This window comes from Lacerta agilis, chromosome 4 (genome assembly GCF_009819535.1).
Source record: "Lacerta agilis isolate rLacAgi1 chromosome 4, rLacAgi1.pri, whole genome shotgun sequence".
Classification (NCBI taxonomy): Eukaryota; Metazoa; Chordata; class Lepidosauria; order Squamata; family Lacertidae; genus Lacerta; species Lacerta agilis.
The window spans coordinates 49140048-49150553 of NC_046315.1; positions in this window are offsets into that span (position 1 = coordinate 49140048).

Here is a 10506-nt window from a genome sequence, read left to right on the forward strand (position 1 = left end):
TTCATGTGCATTCTACAATGGCTCCAGCTGAACTAAAGTGCATTGTAAATTCTCATGAAATTAATGGTAGATATATGGTGACTTAAAGCCTATTGATTTAAACTGGGTTTAAATGCATTTCACTTTAGTTCGGTTAGGGCCTACTATGTTTTACCCAATCTTGGTAAAATTTGTGTGTGGAATTAGAATCCTACAAGCTAGTTTGTACAAAAGTTTGTACCTCATTCAATGAGTTTGTACCTCATTCAATGCGTTTTACAGCTGGCCATTTTTTACTCTCCTCTTCATTTTCAGAACCTTTCCCCATTTCCTTCTTTTTTAAGTTCTTAATGTTTATCGTAATGTGCCATGGTGAATCAATTCATTAAATTTCTAAACCTAGCTATTTCATCATTCCAGAACACAGCTATTTTCCACCCCTGTCTCAAGCCAACTTTAGGAAGGGTTTGATTGGCTACGCAGGTAAAATTTTACAATTTCAGCATTATTTAGAGAAAACAAAAAGGAGGAAAAGGTTACAACATTTCAGGATTTTTAGTTTAGAAAAAAAATGTGAGTAAGGGGGAATGTGATAAGGTGTATCTAAAACGATGCATGTTGTGGGGAAGGGGGTCATCTAGTGAATCTGAATGCTGGAAGATTCAAGACAGGAAAAAAGAAACCATTTCTTTATACAGCACCCAATTAAACTCTAGAATTCATTCCCATTAGATGTAGTGATGACCACCAACTTGGATGACTTTAAAAGAAAATTAGATAAATTCATGGAGGATAAAGCTGTCAATGGCTACTAGCCATGGTGGCTAGGTTCTGCTTTCAGTATCAGAGATTATATGCCTCTGAATATTAGTTACTGGGCAACACGAGTAGGGATAGTGGTGTTGTACTCATGTCCTTTTTGAAGGCTTCCTGTAGGCATCTGGTTGGCTGCTGTGATAATTTTGGACTAGATGGGCCTTTATTCTTATCCTCCAGGACTTAGTTGGTAAAATAAAAGCAAATGTGATGTGTATATTTAATATTATGGAATGGAAGTATACGTTGGGCTGTAAGTACATAAACAGTTTTCTATAGGTTGGTCATATTTTGGTTGCCTCTCAATATAGTTCTCAATTACAGCATCTACACAAAGAATCAGAAGCTTCTGCAAATGCAACACATTGCCCTCTTCACTTCAGTGAAAACCACGTATCTGTGTCAAAACAAACTAAAACAATTCCTTCCAGTAGCACCTTAGAGACTAACTAAGTTTGTTATTGGTATGAGCTTTAGTGGCCATGTACACTTCTTCAGATACATGAAAGTTCATACCAATAACAAACTTATTTTGTCTCTAAGGTGCTACTGGAAGGAATTGTTTTAGTTTGTTTCGACTATGGCAGACCAACATGGCTACCTACCTGTAACATATCTGTGTGTTCATGTGAATGGGCACGCAGGTCTCTTGCCTCCATGGAAATGAATGAGATGCTCCCATCCCTTACAAGATGTCAGATGTTACAACATCATGGATTATCTATGTAGGAATTCTTAAACTAATATGTGTGTGTGTGTGTGTGTGTGTGTGTGTGTGTGTATGTGTGTGTGTGTGTGTGTGTGTGATTGTGGAATTAAAAAGAAAAAGAAGAGCTGGCAATATGTTGTGAGGTAGGGGTTAAGCCTATGATTCAATCAGTTTTTCATCTAAAATTGTCAAGTCTAGGAGGACAATGTGAATATGGTTCCTAACTTACATCCAGAGCGTTTGGTTGGCAACATAATAATACATTTTTTAAAATACGTTCTTCCACATGTAGCAAATGTTCAATATGTTTTTCTTAAATATTCCAGGCCATAAGGATATGAGTCATGCAGTGTTGAAACTGCCAGATAAGAGAGTGACTGTAGCATTTTGCAAAGCTGGAATTGAAGTAACAATATTTTGAGGTACTGACAACTTCTTGGGGAATTATCCTCTTTGAAAAGGTTATAAATATATACAAAAAAGCAGTTTAATGCTGCAGCAGTTCAAGTTGGACAACCAGGGACAAAACAGGTAAACTGCAGACTCCACAAAATGGAGCCATCTTAATCTCTCCAACGTTTTGTTTGCATTCTGCTGCTTGTACAGGTACAGAATTTCCACAGTGGCTGCTTTAGGGGCTGGCTGTGCAGGAACATGTCAGGAATCCATTCCATGTTCTATTCATTGTACATTTCTTAGAGAAGCTACACCAGAAAGAACTTTACTCTCTGAGCTGAAGAAAAGGGCATAAAACCCCATTATATGATTTGAGCTGGTTGGTGGTCTCTTCTGCCACATTGTTGTCAAGAAGAATTCAACAAATTGGAGAAGTTGTAAAAGTTATTGCTTCTAAAAAACAACAACCAAGCAAATAAAACTGCAGACATATTCTGGGAATAGCGTTTGGTCCTCAGTGTAAACATACGTCACGCTTCCCATAAATAGTCACTTCTTCTTACACAATCACATGTGAGGTGAAACTTAAACTGCTTTGGGAGCAATCCCATGAAAGCTGAGTGTTTTTATTCTCATTGATTTTAATGGAACTTGAAAATGTTTCATTTAAGCTTTATTATTAGTTTAACTTTTATTGTGTTTGTAGTTTACACACCACAGGATTTTATGTTAGATAAGGTTGTGTTCTGCCTGAAGAAACAGGCTCACAGCTTAGGGATGCTCCTTAATTCATTTTTGCCAGTAGATGTGCAAGTTGCACATGGTGCCTTTTACTCAGGAAAAAATATACTACAGAAGGGAGTTTATGAATTGCTTTGTATCACTGAGGCACTGATCAAAACCAAGCTCTCTTGGGGTTGCGAAAGACTGTTCCTCAGTTGGAGCAGAGGTATTAAGAAACACATGGCTAGGAAAGAGAAGCAGTTTTAAGTTGAGTAGCTTAAAAATACACTAGTTATGCAGTGAGCTCAGACCAACTATGAGATGTGCAGCTGAAAAAACAAAATTACTATTTTGGTTTGATGTTAAGCATTTGAAACTTTTCGTCTATTGATGCCCATTCCTATTTTAAGCGTTTCTGTTATTTTAAGTTTATCTCTTATTTAATATCATTCTGGAGGACACAAGGGTGTGTGGGTGTATGTGTATTTATATAATGCTGAAAGTCATAGAATGATAATGAAATACAGCCACACCCTTTCTTGTTTAAGAAGTTACCCTGTCCCAGTAAATACCACTTTTCAAAGGCAAATGAAAAAGAAGGAATCATCACCACCATCTATAGGCCAATACTAAATGCACTACTAAGACCTTGTTCTTGTCTGAGGTTTACTTGCAATGACTTCCAACCTTCACAATCTAGCTTCTTCTTCTTTTTGTATCAGCAAATGGGAATGCTATGGATATGCAGTCGAATTCTATGCATGTAAAGGAAGCTGATGTAGAGGCAGTATCCAGGGTAAAATGCAGCAGCTCAAACATTCCCTGAGGCAAAATATTATCATCATATTGCACCGCCGCTGAAAGAATTGCATTGGCTACCAATTAGGACCCAGCTAAGTTCAAGATGTTGGTACCAGTATACAAAGCCCTATACACGTTGGCACTAGAATATTGTCTCATCTTCTACATGCCCAACTGTGTGCTGTGTTCTACAGGAGAGGGCATCTGTTCTGCCTGTTGGATGAAGGAATTGAGGGGATGCTCATCAAATTTGCAGATGACACCAAACTATGAGGGGTAGCCAGGGATGCAGAAAACACAACTGGGATTCAAGATGACCTTAACAAATTGGAAAACTGGGCCAAAACTAGCAAAATTAATTTCAGTAGGGATAAATATAACATTCTACACTTAGACAGGAAGAACCAGCTGCATAAATATAGGATGGGAGCACCTGGCTTTCCAGTAGTACATGTGAAAAGGATTTAGAGGTCTTAGTAGATCACAGGCTTAACATGACTCAACAGTGTGATGCAGCAGCAAAAAAAGCTAATCCAGAACGGACTTTGGTAATCTTTCACAATATGGTGCCCTGTGCAAGGCCAATATTTGGTACCCCCAGATAGATCTCTTCAATTATGAATCTTCTCAAATCTGTGCCCCCTCAGCTCAGGGCCCCATGCAGGGGAACCACCCACACTGCCCTAAATTGCTCACTGATTCTAGGTTACATCAACAGAAGTATGGTGTCACGATCGTAGGAAATTATAGTCCCAATCTATTCTGCCTTGGTCAGACCACACCTTAAGTACTATGTCCAGTTCTTGGCACCACAATTTAAGAACATTGACAAGCTGAAACGTATGCAGAGAAGGACAACCAAGATGATTAAGCATCTGGAAACCAGCTCTATGAGGAATGGTTGAAGAAGCTGGGTATGTTTAGCTTGGTAAAGAGGAGACCGAGAGCAAATATGACAGCCATCTTTAAATATCTAAAGGACTGTCACATGGATGATGAAGCAAGCTTGTTTCCTCCTCTGGGGGCTAGGACCGGAAGCAATAGATTCAAGTTACAATAAAGGAGATTCTGGCTAAATATCAATAAGAACTTTCAACAGTGGAACAGACTCCTTTGGGAGATGGTGGATTCTCCTTCCTTGGAGATTTTTAAGCAGAGGTTTTTATGATGTATTTGAGATTCTTGCATCACGGGGGATTGGATTAGAATCTAGATGACTCTGTGGGTTACTTCCAACTCTACAGTTTTACAGTTCTATGATTTCTTGACCCACTTATGTAAATGACAAATATCAATTACTTGCTGTTGAGACATCAGATCAGTATCTGCCCTTAAATACACCATCATTGTGAAATCTAGCAGAGAGTAGTGGATTGTAAACTCTAGTGGATTGTAAAATTCTTCAAACCTAATCTCTCAAAAACAAAAAGTACCCAGAAAAACATTGTCATGTCTCCAGTCAGCAGTTTCTTTTTTGTGCTGCCTCATTTCCTTTAAAGTTGAAATGAAGACAAATAAGCAGAACTATAGACATTTCTGAAAACTATGTTTAAATAGTTTTAAAGAAGGCTGATCGCCGAAGAATTGATGCTTTTGAATTATGGTGCTGGAGGAGACTCTTGAGAGTCCCATGGACTGCAAGAAGATCAAACCTATCCATTCTCAAGGAAATCGGCCCTGAGTGCTCACTAGAAGGACAGATCCTGAAGTTGAGGCTCCAGTACTTTGGCCACCTCATGAGAAGAGAAGACTCCCTGGAAAAGACCCTGATGTTGGGAAAGATGGAGGGCACAAGGAGAAGGGGACGACAAAGGATGAGATGGTTGGACAGTATTCTCGAAGCTACTGGCATGAGTTTGGCCAGACTGCGGGAGGCAGTGGAGGATAGGCGTGCCTGGCGTGCTCTGGTCCATGGGGTCACGAAGAGTCGGACACGACTGAACGACTGAACAACAACAACATGTTTAAATAGTTTAAATAGATCTTATATTGAGAAGAGGAATCTTGCAAAAATAACAGAGCAAAACTGGGGACTTAAAAGGGAAGATGGGAGACTTGCAAAAGCCTTTTTGAGCATCCACTTACCTATTTATACATTTTGTTACAAATTATACATTTTGTATAAAGCGTTGTAAATTTAAACAGAGAAAACGGGTAGAGAAAATGGGACTCCACATCGCCATCTTGTGGCACAGTGTTATATCACATATACAACGCATGTTGTTGTTCAGTCGTTCAGTCGTGTCCGACTCTTCGTGACCCCATGGACCAGAGCACGCCAGGCACGCCTATCCTTCACTGCCTCTCGCAGTTTGGCCAGACTCATGTTAGTAGCTTCGAGAACGCATATAAATTGTTTTTTTCTTTACCAGTCTAGCTGAGTCCAATGTTTTTTTGACAGGTGAATGGCAGTGAAATGGAAACAATGCTGCATGTGACAGATACAAGGAGGAATGGAAAATGATGCCTTCTTGAACACCTACTCCCATGACTGATATAACAGTGGAATACCTCAGATATGTGTAAATGGAACATGCTGGTGTTCTGCTGGGGGAGATATGCCAATGGAATGGCTGAAACAGATTTGAGTTGTGAGTGGGAAAGGGAAAGGGATGTTCACAGGGGAGAATCAGACTTAGGCCATAGCCCATTCTCCTCTATGACCACGCTCCCTTGGATGGTGGAACTTCACACACCAGACCCACACCCAGTGCAGTGAACTTCCCTCCCACTTACTTCACTGGTGGTGGTGGGCAAGGAGTAAAAATAAATAAATAACCACCATCATGGCAATGACTGCCCCTCACATGTTGCCATTTTGATATAACAGACCACATGAAAGCACTGTTCCTATTCATGAGACTGGGATGCTGGCTGCATTGAAGGGGCTGTGGTTTGAATTGTGCTTAGGGTCTGCTTGCATCCATTAGTTATTTTGCACAGGGCTTGCACATGTACTGCTTGCATGCGTGTTGGCTCTCTTCATGCAATCAAGGTCCCTGCAAAACTCGGGATTTCAGACAATGTGGAGAACAACTATGCGTATTGTGCATGTGTAAACTCTGCACAAGATGTGTGTGAAGTTTGGGGTGGATCCTATTGCCCCAATTGCATGTGGCTTCAGACTTGTGGGACTAGAATGGAATCTGGCTTGGACAGATAGCAATCTATTTAGTTCAGCTCTCTGCTATTGTGGTGATTTCAGTCACATTTGAATGCTGTAAAAAGGCAATATTCAACAGCATTCCCTCAGCTTGTAGCACCTTTCTACCTTTCCCTGTTCTGGCTTCCTGAACCCCCTTGTATTGCAATTTAGGAATAGTCTGGTTTGTCAGCAAATGTTTAAATAATAATAATAAAGTGTCTTCTATTGTTATGTTTTCAGGATGAAAATTGTGAATTTCTAGAGTAAAGCGTAACAGCACAGTCATTGTGAAACTGACATTTTGTTTTTCCCCAGCAATATCTTCCTTCTGAACCTTTAAGGTGAACCCATTTTGCTGTGTCATTCTAAAGAAGCAAGTCCTTACTCATGCTGTTTGTCTTATCAGTGCAAAACCAGAAAGTATCATCATAATCCAAGTTAAAAGGGTAGCAAAAATGTGTTAATATGTTCTAATGTGGCTTAGAAAAAAAAGTACTATTTGTCTCATTCTCAACCTGTGTTTTAATGAATCCAGTAAGTGTGCAAGCCTTGACAGCGTTTCCTTCCACCTGTCAAATTGGTGGTCCCAATAAGATAGTTGGCAAACTGACCCTGGGAGCAAACCTCAGAGTTGCATGAAGTCACAGGGGCACCTTAAACTCTCAGATCATGTTCAAGGAATGTTCCTGTGCTCACCACAGGTGAATTTGGATCTCAGAAAATACAAAAGAGGGTGCTTTATTTTAATTAAGGTGGGGTCATGCGTACTGAATGGAAGCCATCACTGACAAGGCTCAATTAGAGGTGTTGCCTGGATTAAATGTGGCAATGGGTATGTAAGATTATTAGGCCTGCACATACATGACTCGTTGGTCATATGCTCATTACTACAGGGGGATTCCCATTCACATCAGCCACTCTGGGAAGGATGTCTGGCAAGGACCAGTGGGGCTTCCTTACTCGACTTGGGCTGCCTTTGATGTCGTACACTCATGCTGAGCTCATTATTCAGAATGAACTCTGAGTTCCAGTTAAACTGGCCTTCTTTTTAATTATTAATCTTTGGATAATAGTTCCAGCATCTCCTCTACTTATGGGCTGGATTTTGTGGCACTGCAGCATGTGAGCTCCCTCCACTGGCAGATTATTTTTAATTGAATATGGAATGTGGAGTTACTCCTTTTTCTTTCTTTGAAGAACCTGAGGTTCTTGCTGTTTTATCCTCACAAAGTCCCTGTGAGGTATATTAAACTGAAAGTGTGTGATTAGCCCATCATCACCTATTGGGCTTTATTATTATTATTTTATTAATTTCATTAATTAGTCACTTTTTACCAAAAAAAAAGTCTCAAAAGCAACTTTACAACCCATGAGGCCATGCTATCTTTCCTCCTGCCTTTGCTAACAAATCATACTATGAAATAAAAAAGGAAGGTGACATATACACAATCAATTTCTATCTGGCAATACTGTATTTGACAGCAGCAAAATAATAGGTAGCCTGCTGACAATATTGGACTGGTCAGTTGCCTGATTTGCCAAGCTTATTGCTGATATAATTTGAGTAGTGAGATACTAGGAAGGCCAATGGAAGTGGCCCCATTATTTTTTTTAAAAGGAAGAACTGAAATCATTCCAAATATTTAGGGGCTTGATGAATTAATCAGAGTAAACTCTGAACCAGCAGCTGTTTTGCATGTGAAAGGTCTGGAATAGTACTAATTATAGCAGAATCAATAGTCACCACCATCAATGGACAAATACACAGTTGAATAATGATTATTATTTCTCCTAATTAAACTGATCATATTTGCTTCCCACCTAGTTTTATTGCAGTGCATTTCTGCCATGCAGTACAAACTGAAGAATTTGCATAATAGGAATCTGAAGGAAGACAGAAGAGATGGCTTGGATCTTGTTTTGTTTTAAACTAAGTTTAATAAATGAAATATCTTGAGAAGACCAGATGCAGAAGAGAGAGAATGTCAGTAGCTTCAGCTTTTATTATGTCTCCAACATTTTGACATAATAAGCAACAACTAATCAATCAAAGACTGGACGATTTGGAGCTGCAGCGTAATCATATGCTGGGTGGGGGTGTCTGCTCGCCTCGGAATTTTGGAGTTACTCCAATACATCATGTCCCTCTATACCTATCCTCGCTCTCCACTGCTGGGCACCGATTCGCTTTCACCAAAGCGAGGTTTAATGTCTTTCCTTCTAATGTCCTGAGACATAGATTTTCCAAGGGCCTAGTTTCCGCCTTTTGTGATTGTGATAAACAGTCGACGGAATCTCTCCATCATATAATCTTTATCTGTTCCCTGCATAGTGAGGCTCGGGCAAAATTACTAAGACCAATAACTCAAAAACTTACAGGTGCACCAGCTGAGTCACACCTTGCCTTACTCCTGCAAGACAACAACTCCTATACAACCTTGCAGGTGGCAAGGTTTCTAAACTCTGTCATATCTCAAAAAAGGCGTTGTGGCCAACTAAACGACCACTAATACTTTTGTTTTCTGCTTCCTGGTTGCAATTTTAAAACTTGTATTTGTGCTGTGGTTTGTTTCCCTATGACTCCAGGGTCTATGGTTTGCTGTAATTTTATGTCATATATTCCATATTTTATGTTTTTATGGGCTTATAGCCGCAATAAATTTGAATTTGAATTTGAATTTGACATAATAAGCAACATTGAAAAAAATACATTTGCATCTAGCACCACTTTTGGAACAAGGAACACAGCACCTATTTGCTATGACATAAGTTTCTATTTGGAACACTGCAACATACGCAAAAAAATGAGATAAAATAATTCGTTGTGAACTTTGTTATAGGCAATGAACAATATGTGACCTGTACAGTAGCTATTTTTATTAGGTACAGATAAAGCTTATTTATATTGGTGTGGGTGAATCAAAACAAGTATTTTATATTCTTTATCCTTTGGCCTTTACTTCAGTTGATCATAGTAACTGCCATCTAGCAAATGTTAGGCTTCTGATGAATTAGATTATTTGTAGCGTATAAACTGATATATGTTCATATAAATAGCTATAAATTGCCACAGAAAAATTAGCTGTTGCACTGCTCCTACCTTCTCAAAGAGGTCCATCAATCAATCCACTTCAAAACTATTAAGGAGAAAATGCAAGACTTGCATATTTTGTCACACATTTCAGTTATGAAATGACTGAATGACATTGTTTTGTTGCTCTGTGAGAGAGCAAATAGCAGTATAATTAAAGTGGTTTCCTCTTCTTTTTATCATTATAACGTATTATATTTGAAGATGAAGGCAGAATAGAAAAATCTGGGTAAATCAGTAGTCTTCAATCATTCGGACCTGGACCTTTAAACATAATATGCATCACGAACCCACTACTTATTCTCATTATTTTATTGTGTATTATTTTATCGCATATTGGATGGTGCTCTTGCACGTACAAAGACTGAGCTGCTTCTGCTACCCATCAGCTGAGGAATTCAAAGTACGGCACTGTACTCTTGTCACTTTAACAATAATAGCTTTCCCCAAAGAATTATGGGCACCATAGTTTAAGGGTGCTGGGAATTGTAGCTCTATTAAGGGCAGCAATTTGTTAGCTATTTACTTTAAAATACTGTGTTTATTAGGCGCCAGGAACGGGGGAAGAAACATCCGCGGCATTTTCCCGCCTCGGGTGCCGAACTAACTCGACCGGCCTTGGGTACTACTATGGAAGGCAACATTTGCAGCTCCGCCTCAGGCGGCGAAATGCTTCGAGGCGGCCTTTCTTCCCACACGAGCGCAGGCAGAGAGGGACCGACTTCCGCTCCCTCGCATTCAGCGGGGCGGAGAAGGCCTCGCTCGGAACGGACGCCTTCACAAGAAGGAGCGCGTGCGCAGCTGAGGGAGTAGGCGGGGACACTGAGGCGGGGCTCGGAGGAGGGA